This window comes from Esox lucius, chromosome 3 (genome assembly GCF_011004845.1).
Source record: "Esox lucius isolate fEsoLuc1 chromosome 3, fEsoLuc1.pri, whole genome shotgun sequence".
In the NCBI taxonomy this organism is placed as follows: Eukaryota; Metazoa; Chordata; class Actinopteri; order Esociformes; family Esocidae; genus Esox; species Esox lucius.
Window position 1 is genome coordinate 19,550,493 of NC_047571.1, and position 15,604 is coordinate 19,566,096.

The following is a 15,604-nucleotide window of genomic DNA, read 5'->3' on the forward strand; positions in this document are numbered from 1 at the left end:
TCAGACTACACCAGGTTACTCAAATGGCTGCTTGTCTCAGACTATTGTTTTGGGATTTGAGAGGGCAGAAATAACACCAAATAACCATCCCTTTGTTTGCTTGAGCTACGTGGTTTTGGGCGATTTCCAAACGAACCCTGATGCTGTAAGTTTCAAGCGATAGGAAAATGACAAACATAGGAAATGACCTAAAAATGCTGTGTATTGTATGTTGAGTTTACTATGTACTAAAGGATTAACAGACAAATGTGGCAGCCCGGGATGAACGAGACAAGTCTGTTTGGTGTGACATCCTTGATCAAATTATTGGTGCTTCTGGGTGGCCTACAGTCAAATGTTGCTGAGATACTGATATACATGTATCTGGGGCTTTGCCCATAGATTTCAGATTTATTACTGTCAAGGGGATTGCGTTTTCTACTTTACGGAAAATGTATGCCCAGGGAGTGAAAGACATTTCCGACCACATGCTTATCGTTTAAAACATTTAGTCTGTTTGAATTTGGGCAGTGTAAAAACCTAAATAGTATTAACTTTGCTTTAACTCAGACAAAGCGAACAAACCAATAGGTAAGAAAAAAACCAAAGACTACACCGGATTACTTGGCATCTTCTGGTTCCAGAATACACCAGATTACTCAGATAGCTACGCACAGTGTTTTGGAGACTTCTGCGGAGAGAGGGAGACCCACACAGACAATCATATTTTTTATTGAGTTGGGAGATTAATAAATAATTATAGATATTCTGCTGGAGCGGGAGAACAGGGGTTGGGGTAAGACAGAAGGAGAATACTCTGTGGATGTTTTTGTTATCGGGGAGCTTTTGTGGCAGAAAATGGAGGCAGGTAAATCCTTCGACTAAATCTCGGGAGATAGCATGGATCTCTTTATGATGGTGGGATTTGTTGAAATAAAATAAAACAAACTGCTTTACAATTGCCCCCTGGCCATAGAGGAAGAGTAGAGGTGTGTCCTTACAGCCCGTCATCTTGTCTGTGAGTGTGTGTGTGTGTGTGTGTGTGAGCTTGTACTTATTTTTGTCAGTCAGTAAATCCATCTGATTCAGCATGGAAAGGGCTCCATATGAAAAGCCTCTAATCAGATTGTAACGGTATGGCACAGAACATGGTAACAATGCCCTCGAACACGTTCAGGATCACGCAAACCAAATCATCAGCCACAATTGTGTCATGCTTGGGTTCCAACGCCCTTTCCCGGCAAAAAAGACATGTAATCAATTCTTTGCCTGGGCTGCCCCTTGCATTGACTGAGAAGACAGCCACATTCATGGAGGTCCAAACCCCTCTCATTCAGAAAATTGGAGTGTAAGTAATATAGGGGAGAAGAGGGAATGAAGGACAGAGCTTGAAGGGTACAAGGTAGAGGGTAGAAGAAGAAATGTTTCAGATGAAGAATGTAGAGGGTGAATGTTAGAAGGGTTAAGGGCTGACAAGAGAAGGAAAGGGAAGGGAACAAGGCAGACGGAAGGCGTTAAATGAAGACGCTATGGGGATGTCTACTAGAGCAGGTGGGATGTGGAAAAGAGGGACAAGGATGAATATTGATGGGAAATGTGTGTTGTTGAACTGCTGCAGATGAAGGGAGGACAGGCTGGGGCTACTTTGGCCTGGACGTGTGGGCATGGAGAGTGACAATGCTGGCAGGAGCTCTCTGCTGGCTACAACACCAGCTCTGTATTTTTCATCGAGATGTTATGGGCGAGATGGCCCTGGGATGATGTGATGGCAAGATCTCGCCCATGTTCTCTGGAGTACAGGTCTTCAGTAACAGTCCTGTGAACTGAAGGGAGACCAGGTGGAACAGAGTTTGAAAGAGTTAGCGTGAGAGATAAAGAATAAAAATGAAACAAAAAATTCTGACGGAGGAGTAAAAATTAATTAAAAGGTGTAAGAAATGAGGGGGAAGTTGAGAGGAGACATGCTTTAACTCTGGTACCAGTTCACCTTACAGTGTGCTGACGTTGCAGTGATGTGTTCTGGGTGATGAATATATGATGGATAAGCTATGTCTGGCTTATGATGAGGTGGAATGTAGGGCAAGACGGGTTTGGACTGGACAACACTTAAACATCAGCAATTTCAGCACTCCATGACATTTATTTGTGGTTTAGAATGATCTTTTTTGATTCGTAAGCCGCTTCCAGAAGGGATACAAACACCAGTTAATGAGTCAGTGATAGTGCAGGTGGCACACTTCAACAGAACAACATATTGTTGTCTAAGTTTCAGGCAGAACAGCATAAACTCTAGGTGGTTGGATCCTATGGCCTCTTACAGGGGAAGACAGACCCAGGGAGTATGTATAAGCTTTAAAAATCCACTTTCCTATGATCTTTAAAATCAAACCTTTCCCTTTGTCCCCAATCTTTAAAGAGCTGCAATTAAGGAGGTAAAATGAGAATGTTTTAGTCTTTGGTGTCCCTCTGGTAAACATTGCAGTCTGGAGCAATTAACCAACATCTAATGAGCAAAGTGGGGGTCTGCTTCAACATCACACCATTGTTCATTTTTGTTTTTTAATTAATGGGTTTTGAAGTAAAAATCGCAAAAGTTTTTAATTGTTTTTTTAGGGTGGGGGGGATCAGAGCATTAATTATACGAAGGGCTTTAAAGTATGGAGGATTTAGAGTTTTAATTAAAGAGGAATTTGGCAAGACTGATGCGACCAACAGACTGAGTTCAAATCCTCTGTTATGCCCCCTTCATCTTTCTTTTTCTCTTTCTTTTACTGACACCACCATCTTTCTTCCTTCCTTTCCTTTCACATACTCATATCCTTTTCCCACCTCCTCTCTCGCTTCCTCTGTCTTGCATCCTCTCTCTACCTATTTCCCTCCCTCTCTCGATTCATCTTTCTCTCCCTATCTCCCCCGGTCTTTCCCTCTATTTAAACTTCTTCCTTTCCCTCTCCATTCAAACCTCTCTCTCTCACTCTCTATCTCTGTCTCATCATCTCTCTCTAAACCTCTCCTTCCTTCTCTATGTCTCTATATCTGTCTCATCATCTCTCTCTAAACCTCTCCTTCCTTCTCTATGTCTCTATATCTGTCTCATCATCTCTCTCTAAACCTCTCCTTCCTTCTCTATGTCTCTATCTCTGTCTCATCATCTCTCTCTAAACCTCTACTTCCTTCTCTATGTATCTATCTCTGTCTCATCATCTCTCTCTAAACCTCTCCTTCCTTCTCTATGTCTTTCTCTCTGTCTCATCATCTCTCTAAACCTCTCCTTCCTTCTCTATGTCTCTATATCTGTCTCATCATCTCTCTCTAAACCTCTCCTTCCTTCTCTATGTCTCTATCTCTGTCTCATCATCTCTCTCGAAACCTCTCCTTCCTTCTCTATGTCTTTCTCTCTGTCTCATCATCTCTCTAAACCTCTCCTTCCTTCTCTATGTCTTTCTCTCTGTCTCTCTGGTGTGGTTCTCTTTGCAGGGTGTGGGTATCAGAAGGAGGATTAGGAGTTTTTCTGAGCTCTATTCTGAAATGGGAAAGATGAGGGATGGATGAGGGAGGAGGGGTTTAGTCACTCAAATGGATTCCCCAGATTGAATTAGTCAGGTTTTAGAAGAGTAAGAGTTTTTGGAGATGTACACAATGTTCCTCTATTTTCCTCTTTTTTTCTTCCTCTGCTGCTATCTTTTTCTCTTCTCTCTTTTCCTCCTGCTGTCTCTGTCCTTTCTCTCCTTCTCTTTGGCCATCTCTTTCTCCCCTGTCACTCTCTCCTCATCTTCCCCTAACCTCCTGCTGTAGTTCTCTCTCATTCTCTTTGTCTCGATCAAGACCTTGTTTTTCTGTTCTCTCTTGCATTCTCTTTTCTGGACTCTGTATTTTCCTCCCTACTGTCCCCTTCTGCTGTCCTCTCACCGCTCTCCATTAATGGCATATAAGATTGTTTTTATACCAGTGATGAGTTAAGCTGAAGTGATTAGCACAGTGTGTAACGTGATTGCATTGCGTTGCTGATTTGCTGAACAGATGCCCTTAACCAGTGAAACTTTGCTTGGTTACATCGTTACACGCAGCCCCTCCACACAGCTGGGATCTCACCAGAGGAATCCAGGTTAATTGCCTTGATTGTGGATATAGCCGAGTTATTCCAGAAGGAATTGAACCTGCAATTGCCTTATTATAGCTGAGAGTTAATCATCAGACACATACTTCCTCTCTCTGCAACCTGTTTGGAAAGTCAATTTGAGACATAAACAAAAACAAGCTGTTGCCGGGAAGGTGTCCCGGTCAGTGTAGGTTTCCGTGGCGACGGAGGTCAAAGTCGTCCCATTACGGTGTTTGCCGGTGGGACTAATGGGCCGATAGCATTGGGAACACAGCCCCCCCCGTCTCACCCCGGTGTATCAGCAGGGCTGGAATGATATTAAAGAATAATAACAGGAGAAACAGCTGAACTCCTGCTGTCCTCCTGCCGGTTATTATGCCAATCATTGTCATTACACATCCCCATAGATTCATGGGACCTGGTGTTTGACGTGTGCATAATAATGTCTCCTACACCCGACCTGGTTCATTTTAGCGCAATGTAATTAAGCAGCTCATACAACTATATGAGAACACATGCGACTACATGAAATGTACCCCCTCAAAGATACACTGCGTTACTACTGAAAACAATGTGACAAGCATATTAAACCGTGATTAAAGAACCTGACCCAGCAATTATCCATCAGCACGTTGTTGATCCCTCTCCTATCTATCTCTCCTCCTTTCATTTTCTCTCAGTCCTTGTTCCAGGGAATGGCAGGGAACAGAGGATTAACCAATGTCTACGTCTCTCACTTCCCTCTATCTTTCTTCTTTGTTGCCTGTCACGTGTGAGTGCTCCATATCCTTTTATTGCTCTCCCATTTAATCTTTGTTTCTTTCACTTCATCTTTTGCTATCCTTAGTAAAGGGGTGTTGAATTTTTTTTTTTGCTTGATGTACAACTTGGCGTAGGACTGAACCCGACAAATAAAAACTATTTGCGATAGTCGTGGAATTGATTGGTCTGCATTAAAAAAATGACACAAACTAGGTAAAAATCTACTATATGCAATGAGCTTGTCTGTTGCATTAAATGCACACTGAATGATGAAATACCAAAGACAAGAAAGACCATCATGTTGCTGTTTAAACAACAAACCAGGCAAGCCTAGTTCAGCCGGCCCACAATAAAATGGGTTCATCGTGGAGGCCCTCTCGAAAATGTAATTAATCAATACGTTACCGAACTACACACATGCCGGGCATTAGTATAGCCTCTTCACATTATATTATTTTCACTCATTAACATCACGCCAAGTTTGAATAGGGCCCAAAAGCCAGGATTGATTTCCTGCCTGTTGGGCCCTGTCCGGGGCCTCCCCCAGATAGGGCCACAGTGTCACTGGACCCCCCTGTCTCAGTCCCAAGGTCTTACGCTGCTATATTATTGTGCTGGGTGAGTAGGGTCAGTTCTCCTTTTCTACTATAAATCCTTGTTGATATGAGGAATGCATTTTCTGAATTTTCCCAGTCTCCTCCCGTTTTGAACTTAGGAGGGCATGAGGTCCTGGCCCACATCTGCGGAGTAACTGGCACTGCTAACATAATATCCTGCTGCTAGAAGAATGATAATGAAGCCTCGAATGGCCATCACTGACTTTTATGTCAAGTGAAAAGACTGGAGAATCGTGAAGCCAGCAAAGTGTTTATCTATCCTGAACAAATCTTAATATCCACTAGAACCATTTTAGGCTTCCTATTACATAGCTACGTAACGTTTTTTCTATCCTGAACCTCAGCCATAATGTGTTTTGACTGATACGGGAGGTGAACGCAGGGCCGGAGCCCGTATCTCCAACAACTACGCTGTTTAACAGGGGCTAGTCAGTCAGTCACTCACTCAGTAAGAGACAATCGCTCTTCTTTAACTAAATTACCTTGTTTTTTGAAGTCAATTATGTTAAGGATCTAAAGGAAAATTATCAATTAAATGTTCTGGCAAGGAAACATCTATAGTACATTGCTAAACTGTATTTCATATGTATAACTGCTGATGACTGGTCATGCACATAGAAGAAATATTTGTCAAATGAAGTTTTTCAAAGCTGTAACTTTGCCCCTATCAAATGATTGCTTGTATCTTAATTGGTAGAATATGATGCTTACAATGGCTGGTGTTTTGGTTCAATTCCCAGGAGGGGGTGGGGGTGGAGTAATCATTCACTAGTATGAGTCTCCCTGAATAAGAGAGTCTGCTTAATGACTACAATGTAAATGCATTACATTATTGAAAAAAATAAATGCTTTAAACCCTTTTGCTACTGCTCCACATTAGAAGAAACAAAGGAACTAGCTGCTACTGGCCAATGTTTGACTTTCTGTATTAAACTGAGATGAGGACATGGCAGTTTGACAGCTACAGATTCCACCTTTAATGCGGCTCGTTGAGAGCATTCAGTACATATCTCACAGGAGCTACAGATGGTGCTGACAACAATGAAAACCACAGTTGAGGCCTCCGTTTGGTCAGTGTCAGAATGACTAATACCACGTTAAAGGTTCAGTCAGGAAGTGTTTACTCTAAAGTGTTAACTGTGTTAGAACAGACACCTCTTGCAAGCTGTTCCTCTTGAAGAAATTGTTAGCAGATAATGACACAGAAAGACACCTTTCCTTGATATCCAAATATTCTCAGTGAACCTGCGGTGAGCTTTTCTTTATTTAATGGACTTAATTGGACCCGGGCCTGAAAAAAACAAAGGTATTAGTTGGATGGCCTGGCGTGCATGCTTAAACCAGGAAGTGGGAAGTGGATTTCCTGTATGTGCCTTTTTGATCTAAAGGCCCTCTACGTGGAACATTACCTAGTTATAATGTCTTTCGTCAGTGCGCCTGGCAAATTACGTTTTGTTTAAAGGCCGGGGTAGCTCTTGTGGTTGCTTCACAATGGTGAATAAATGTCATGTCTTCATGTCTGGAGCCACACTGCTGGAGCCACACTAAATGACACACTGCAGGGTTAATGGGTATACACACTGGTGGACAAATGAATAAGAAATGGAGGCATGGAGAGAAAGAATACAGCAGGAATAGCAGAATCTGGGAATAAGGGAAAGAGAGAGAGGGAAAGTGAAAGAATGGGAGAGCGCGAATGAGGTGGGGGGGGGGACAGGAAGAGGGATGGGGAAATGAGGGGGGCAATGGATTGATGAGAGAGAGAGAGAAACTCATTCTCACTTCACTCTGGGCTGGAAGATTAAGGAAGATTAGAGAGATGGAGTGAGGGAGGGAGAGATGGAGTGATAACTTCTACCGCATGTCAGCCAGCGAGAGATCTTTGAATGCCTAATACCCTGGGAGGGAGGGAGGGAGGGAGGGAGGGGAGAAAAGGACACAGGACAAGTGCAAAGAAGAGAGAGAGGGAATGGAATAATGTTTGTGTGTGAGAAAGAGAGACAGAGAATTATAGTGATGAAGGCATGGATGGATCCAAATAATAAGGGCCGAGCTGGCTCACTGGAGACTTAATGGTAGTGGTCCAGGAGGCTAATGTCCTTATATTAGTAGCCATTTCTGAATCTGCCGTAATCCTGGCTGGCCTCTTGGATGGAGATAATAACAGGGCTACCGTGTCCTGGCCTTCTGTCCTGGTGGTCTAATACAGTCTGTCACAGTGGGCATTTCAACGCCTTTTCTCATTCTGGTCATTTTACTCAAATTACTGATCCGTCTCTTTAGCTCCTAATTTTTTATTCCCTTTTCACCTAAACACACACATCCCCTCCACACCAAACTGACATTTCCTGATCACCAAACACAAACAGACATTCAACAAACAGACATCCCTTCTTCACCAAACACAGACATCTTCTCTTCACCTTTCACAGACATCCCTTCTTCACCAAACACTGACATCCCCTCTTCACCAAACACAGACATCCCTTCTTCACCAAACACTGACATCCCCACTTCACCAAACACTGACATCCCCACTTCACCAAACACTGACATCCCCCATTCACCAAACACTGACATCCCCTCTTCACCAAACACTGACATCCCCTCTTCACCAAACACTGACATCCCCACTTCACCAAACACTGACATCCCCACTTCACCAAACACTGACATCCCCTCTTCACCAAACACTGACATCCCCACTTCACCAAACACTGACATCCCCACTTCACCAAACACTGACATCCTCTCTTCACCAAACACTGACATCCCCACTTCACCAAACACTGACATCCCCTATTCACCAAACACTGACATCCTCTCTTCACCAAACACAGACATCCCCTCTTCACCAAACACTGACATCCCCTCTTCACCAAACACAGACATCCCCTATTCACCAAATACTGACATCCCCTCTTCACCAAACACTGACATCCCCTCTTCACCAAACACTGACATCTCCTCAGAAGCTTGCGTTGTTCTTTAGGTCCAGGTACTCAACATAGACCTGTTCCTTCTATCAGAGAAAGGGTTATGCTGCGAACACACATACACTCATACACACATACAACTTTCCATGAGAGAGGGGACTCAGAGAAGCCACTGCAGCAGACTCAATCCGTCATGGAGGATTACAGCGTAAGCTTCTCCACGGCGATAGATGCGGTTTTATGGAAAAACACTGGTCTTTTTAGAGGAGAGGCCCTGCGATCTGCACATTAGCAGAAAGGGGATTCTCCTCCTCTGCAGTGTCCTCATTACTGCCACTGTCTCCACCCCTGTGTGCTGACTGCCAGCCACGGTCGGTCTCTGCCCTCTTGGCCCCAGCTCCCTGACCTCTGACCTTGCAGTGGGGTGGGATGATTTCAGCCGTGTTGTGGAGTTGACCTTGGGGTTGTGGCAGGGTGATGATGCTCGTTTATATGTGTGTGTCTCAGTTTAGCTACTTGTTGGAAGTGAGCCAGAAAACCCACACACCATCATCCAGCATAACCACACTCGCTGCAGAAAAAGGCCTCGAAATACAGCACTTGAGCCACCTTTGACCTTTGATAAATCACCACATAACACAACACTTAGATAACCAAACTGAGCCACCCTAATGCTTTGAAACACAACCCACACCTCTGATCTAAAAATCATCTAGATATTCATTGAATAAAACAACTTTGAGCCCAAACCCATCACAGGCCACAAAGGAAAGTGAAGCAGAACACACTAAATAAAGGTCATTCATCACAGTCACATTAGCAATCTGTTAGCACACAGTGCACACACAGCACACTCACCACACAGAGCACACACCGTCTGCCCCAAAATGCTACCTGGCTGGCAGAGGAGACACTTAAGCACCTCCTGAAAGGAAGACAAATAAACAAACTGACCCAAATAGGAAAAGACAAAAACAAAATGCATTTGAGATTGGGGCAAAGTCATTAGAATTACAAAAATAACTGTCACCAGAGAAATAAAGCGGAACAGGACTGAGGGAGCATGAAAGTCATCAGACAGAAGGGGAGATATATGCTAATAAGGCTGGGACTGTGTGACTCCAACAAGGGGGATTAAAATGTGGCGGCGGAGAGAGGCAGAGGCCCGGAGCCCAGCACACAGGCTCAACCCAACAGTACCATGGTGCTACAATAACATGGTACGACAACACAACATCCCTTCAGGCCTGCTGTAGCCTGCTGACCAATGCAAAACTGGTGCAATGACGCGCAACTGAGGTCAATTATAGATCCGTTGTTTATGTGTAGAACTTACACGGACCTCAAATCTCAAACTACATGATAAGACATATGTGTCATGCTATGTGTGTCACGCTCTGGTCTAGATTGAAATAACGTCAACATTACAAGGATCTCCCACTGATTCCAGTCCAAACTTCATTCCACGTGAAAAATCGAGGGTGGCCAAATCCTGGCTGGAAAATTCCAGTTATCAAGAGGGGAACAAGAAGAAAATGTGGATATCATCTGAAAAGGAATGTTTTGAAAGATCTTGGAATTTTGCAACACTAGCAACACATTAGTTATGTTACTAAGCAACAACCTACACCACTGTTTAACAATTGAAAAGATGCAGCTGAGGGAATTTGTGAAGAAACTTTCTTCTGAAAAGTGCATGCAGCAGAAGACTATTGATCTGTATCAGACGTCCTTTCACTGTGTTGCCTGTGGAGATAAGAGTTAAGGGGTTTTAGTGAAAGTGAGTTCTACTGTAAATTGATTTGAGTGTTCTGAGCGACTGAAGAGAAAAAAAATGATTCTGTGTCAGTATTTCGCTATAGCCTGAGTTCTCCCTTTGTATAATATGTTGTTTTGGGACATATTCTAATTCTAACCGTTTGCACTTGTTTATTATGGCATTTTGGTAATCTTTGTAGTTGTCTTTCATGATTGCATTGTGTGAGGTTGTTTTGCGTGTTCGAATGTGTGGGTTGATGTTGTTTTCTTTCTGAATTTATACAGTATTAGTAGGCCAGTGCAATGCTATATAAATATTTTTTTTTATCTAGAAGGCTAACCTGTAAAAAAGAATATTGGTCTCAGTGTGACTTTTCTGTTAAAATACATTTGAATAAAATAGTGTCCAGAGTTGTCTGCAGCCCTCACTGTAGTGCCCTCTAAAGGTAAGGAGGAAGCAGGAAGGAGGAAGAAGGAAGCAGGAAGCAGGAAGGAGGAAGCAGGTGTCAGTCAGTCAGTCTGGTTCTTGTATGTTTATCAGACTTGCAATCATATTTGAGTAAGGGCCTCTATTTTCTGAGGAAGGACAAACTTTAATTTGTTGATGTACTTGTGTTTCAAAGTCAAAACGTGTGTGTGTGTGTGTGAGAGAGAGAGAGATTGTGTGTGCATTTTAGATGACACAGAATTGGTTTGAGACGTGTCAAGGGGATTGTTAGACACATTCTCTGGTGCACTAACAACACGCTGCTTTTCCTCCCCTCTACACACAGACACACAAACACGTGCACACGGTTGCGCGCGCACAAACACACACTTTGCTGCAGGGAGTGTGTTCATGGATTCCGGGGGACGTTCTCTAAAATGTCAGGCAGTGTTTTTGAGAAGATCAGATAGCTTTTTGATGTAGGAAATCAACCAGGCAGAAGCAGAAGAAAGGCGGTCTTGATGGGCATCAGGTGTAATTTGTGTAAATGCCTCTGCTGCCTGACTGACTTCCCACTCCTCAGTGTCCAGCACTCCCCGGATGACCTTGACCAGCCGAGCCGTCTGCTACGACAAGCGCCTTTCTGACCATAGGTAGACACTCTGTATATGTTGATTTCTGAAGCTGAAACCGTAGCTGGTTTAGTATGAAGATACGCGGGAAGTGCTTCTCAAATATATCGGCAATAAAAATTTGTAGGTGATGTTGTGAAAACTGCAGGTTTAGCTAAGCCCCTATGCAAGTATCTTGTGTCGCGATGAAATGAGCATGTGCAGATGTCATATCAACGGCACTTCTTCGGTATGAAGTTGTTTTTGACAAAACTAAAACCGTTTATGTTTGGAACTTTTTAACACCTAACAAAGACCCTTCTTACTTCTCTCATTGACTTGTGAAACCCCAAATCCCAGAATCACCCACAGAGTGTGCTTCATAAGCATTCCTAGAAGTCTTACGACGTTGCACTTCTGTGATTAAAATATCTGTGTTAAAACTTGAGGTATGGCCTCGGTTAAGTGATGGTTGGTGTCTCAGTGTCATGCTACGTAAAACCACAGTAAAATGTTCCACCATGCAAATGCCATATTTATATTCATACATTATTACTGAAGACTTTTGTTGAACTGCAGAAGAGGCATGATTCCCGAATGCAATGCACGTTAGTTGGCATCTGTGTACGTATTCATATGGAATTACAAAAATTTGTGTTCATGTTAAAATCTCTGGCTGTTTCTGGAGACAGGAAGTGAAATGGCTTATTTATTTGTGGATGTGGATGCTGACCAGATGATCTGGATAAATCACATGACTAGATTACAGAACAGATGATGATATTTTAATTTGATCACCCAAAAGCATGAAATGCGAGCTTGAAGTGTATTCAAGCTCTAAAAAGTCTTCTGAAGTTTGTCATCTGTACTTTTAAATGTTGTTCCAGTTGTTGCAGGATCATTTTCCTGTTACTGGAAACAGGTTCAAATGAAGATCTGGCATCTGTAGAAGTACATTATATACTTCTTATCACAGACTCTACGCTAAACAATTGCTCGAGTCATAACCCTCTGATTGGTCAGGTTTACATTGGGCCAGTGGGCTGCAATTGTGAATGGACGGTGAAAGAATTATCTTCTTATCCTAGCATAATGTTCTTTAATTGTTGTGATGATGCTGTGATTACAGTCCCAGGCTCCCACAAAAAGTTTCACTTCATCCTGTTAGCTGGATATGTTGTCATTACCTTTAACCCTGTTAACAACTCTGAATGACCTGGGACCCAGTGGATAATAAGCCCTTCTTTGTCTTTGTATTACACGGATCCTTTCTATTGTAAGCTCAGAACAGACCCCGAAGTGGACTTATCATTCTGCACTTATCAAAAGCAGGACTTCATCGGGATAACTGGATTACACTCTCCTTTTCTCCTCTTTGTTGGGTCCTTTGTTGTTTGTCCTTCTTTCTCCTCTGCGTTGGGTCTTTTGTTGCTTCCCGTCCATTTTCCTCTGCGTGTCCTGGTAGACCCACCCATCTCAGAGGACGTGCCTCCTCAGGTCGAGCAGGGAAAGGCGGGTGACTGGGGCCCGGTGCTTATACAGCCATGATGCTCACCACTCATTTCACAGCCTCGTGACAGATTTCACCTGGGGCCCAGACACAGTCAGTGTATGGATGGATGAATTCCATCTGCACAGATTTATTCTAAACATCTCCTGCTGAGGAGGAGCGAAGAGGAGCAAGGAGAAATAACTCTGCATCCAGTAGAAACACTCAACTGCTTCCATAGCTCCAGCCCTTGTGGCAGGTCTGTTTTTCTGTGTCAGTACTAGGTGTGGCTCTGTGCTCTTAAAATCTTGCGATGGTCTCCCAAGATGGACCTGTTTTTGACGGCCTGTCCTCTCTCCCCCTCTGTTCTTTGTTTCTACATGGATGGTTCTAAAGGCGACTGTTCATCTATTGCCGTTCTTAGAGAGAGAAGACTTCTTTCTTCTCTTTTTCTTTGAGTCCAGCGGCACTCCCCTGAGCTGCCTGCCATGAACGGTTCAACAGAAAGACGTGCACATGTGGCGTGAAGAAGATATATTTGAGTTGGTTTTTGGTGGGGTTTGCGGAGGTGTCTTGTTGGTGATGTATTGGAGCATTGCTGCACGGGCGTGATAATGTGTGTGTTTGTGTGAGGGGGGGGGGGGGGGCTCTAGAGGGGAATGGGGAGATATAGACAGCGCGGACGGAGGTGAATCGTAATTAGAACTTTCAGTCTCGTTAAGTTGGTGACAGCCTTCACCGCACCGCGGCTTCCTGCGATCGATGGTGGAGATCTGCCTCTCATACTAACGAACCAAAAGATAGTTTGAGTTAGGGGCCCAAGGAAGGGAAAAATTAATTAAGATATTTATGGCCCCAATTAATCAGTTCAGTGAGAAACTGTGCACCCGGGGGGCGAGTGACACTGCAACACTGCAAGAAGCAAAATGAAAGGAAGACAGGGTGTTCCACTATCCACATACCGTATGCTCTACATACCGTATGCTCTACATACCGTATGCTCTACATACCGTATGCTCTGCATACCGTATGCTCTACATACCGTATGCTCTACATACTGTACGCTCCCAACTCACCTTGATAGTTCAGCTGGCCAGGTTTGGACGAGGAAGTAGAGGAAATGGGTCTTGGAGTCACTTAGTTGTCACAGTACTTGTAAAAGGGTGACAATGCTCAGAATTGTGTTGAATGTAGAAAGGTTTTTATTACAGAGTATAATTGTTCCAACTGGATAATATGGGGTGTATCAAACATTTCACTAGGGTCAGAATGAGTATTGATGGATACGCTGCCATTTGACACAGCATGATCAACAGATTCAAACTGTTACCATGATCAACAAATATATGTGTTCTTTAAAAAAATCTAATCATTGTATTAGTTGTTTTTCATGTGGAGTTGAATAAGGACAACCCGGGGGTTCACTCATTTTGAAAATATCTTAAAAATACATAACAGTGTACAAACAAAACAAATGTATTCATAAACAACCACTAATCCCCTACAATCACGAAAAACAAACACAATCTTCCTCACATGTGTTTTTTTTAAGTCTCGTAAATGAGAGGACCAACTCATTCAACTGTAGTACTTCCTGATGATTATTCTACAAGTGAGTTTCTAAGTAAATAAATACAGATTTCTCCCATTTTGACAAGATCAGAGGGATCTCCAGAATTAGCCATCCATGAGACTGAGCGTGATAGTCTGTTTCTCTGTAGGTCAAAAGAGAAGCCTGGTGTGGTAGTAATGTACGCAGGAGGGCTTTATACACTAATGATGGGTAATGCATAGCTCTATGTGACTTCAAAGAAGGCCAGCCCACCTTTTCTTGCAGAGGGCGGTGAAGTGTGCTGAACCTATTGGCCATATTACAGCATAATGTGCGATAAACTGCATCTAATGGTTTTAACAAAGTGTCAAATAGATGTTATCACTGTAGTTGATTACCAGAATCACTGTAGATTGGATGACTTGCATTTAGTAATTAAATGAGAGGCATGATCTGTTATTGTACCGGAAAGCCTGTTTTAATTTTGATGGTCTCTACTATCAGCGTGTTATCTGTTGGGAAGCCCATAATAAATCCCCACATATTTATACCCAGTTACACAATGAATGTTTCATTAACATCATGTTTTCAACCATGCAATGTACTCCACCACAGATTAAAACCTCTATTCACTGCACAGTCAAACTCTCCAGACTAGTCTGAGCCACTTGCTTGGACAGCAGAATACAGTCAGGGTGAATATCTGAATGTGTTGAAGGATTACACAGGCCCCAGTCACTGGGAAACCACAGTCTCTGACACAGCATCACAGATAGACAACAGGAATGAATCCCTCGCCCGACTGCGTCAATATTACCACCTGCCACCTGACCTCAGTCCTTTAACAAGGTGCCCATAGCAACGATCTTAGCTAGCTGACAAGTTCACTGCCAATATGTTCCTCCTGGATAGAGTGGGTGTCATTGAGGCTGGGTGAAAGGTTGTTTTGATTGGATCTTCACATTGCAGTAGCCCATGTGTTCTAGCACTACTGAAAATACAGACTAATCAAAGCAGGACCACATGCTTCTCCCTCTTAAAATGTAAGTAATTATTAGTATTATGTGTATTGTTATTAGTAATATTACTTAAATAATAAGCAAATAATAATAAGTAAATTACATCTTTAAGTGTGGAACCATCACTATTTTTCAAATACTTGAATGCAGACAGATATCAATGGTGTACTCTAAACTTGTGTTGTGGGACTTTAGTTGGTGAATGCTGTGATTGTAAATGTTTTTACTGTGAATGTTATGATTGTGAATGTTAAGATTGGGAATGTTAAGATTGTGAATGTTGTGATTGTGAATGTTGTGATTGTGAATGTTAAGATTATAAATGGTATAATTTTTGAATGCTAAGATTGTGAAT

The 15,604-nt window shown here is 42.8% G+C and overlaps 1 protein-coding gene across 3 annotated transcripts in view; it reads left to right on the forward strand.

Moving 5' to 3' along the window:
• The window catches only part of LOC105021421, a 113,670-nt gene that overhangs the window by 26,262 nt on the left and 71,804 nt on the right, over positions 1-15,604 (forward strand). The window contains exon 1 of one of the 3 annotated variants that reach the window (XM_020041433.3): positions 15,223-15,273. The exons of the other annotated variants lie outside the window; for them this stretch is intronic. The gene's annotated coding sequence lies outside the window, so the exon portion shown is untranslated. Of the gene's footprint in view, positions 1-15,222; positions 15,274-15,604 lie in introns of those variants that run through there. 3 annotated transcript variants of the gene reach the window in all.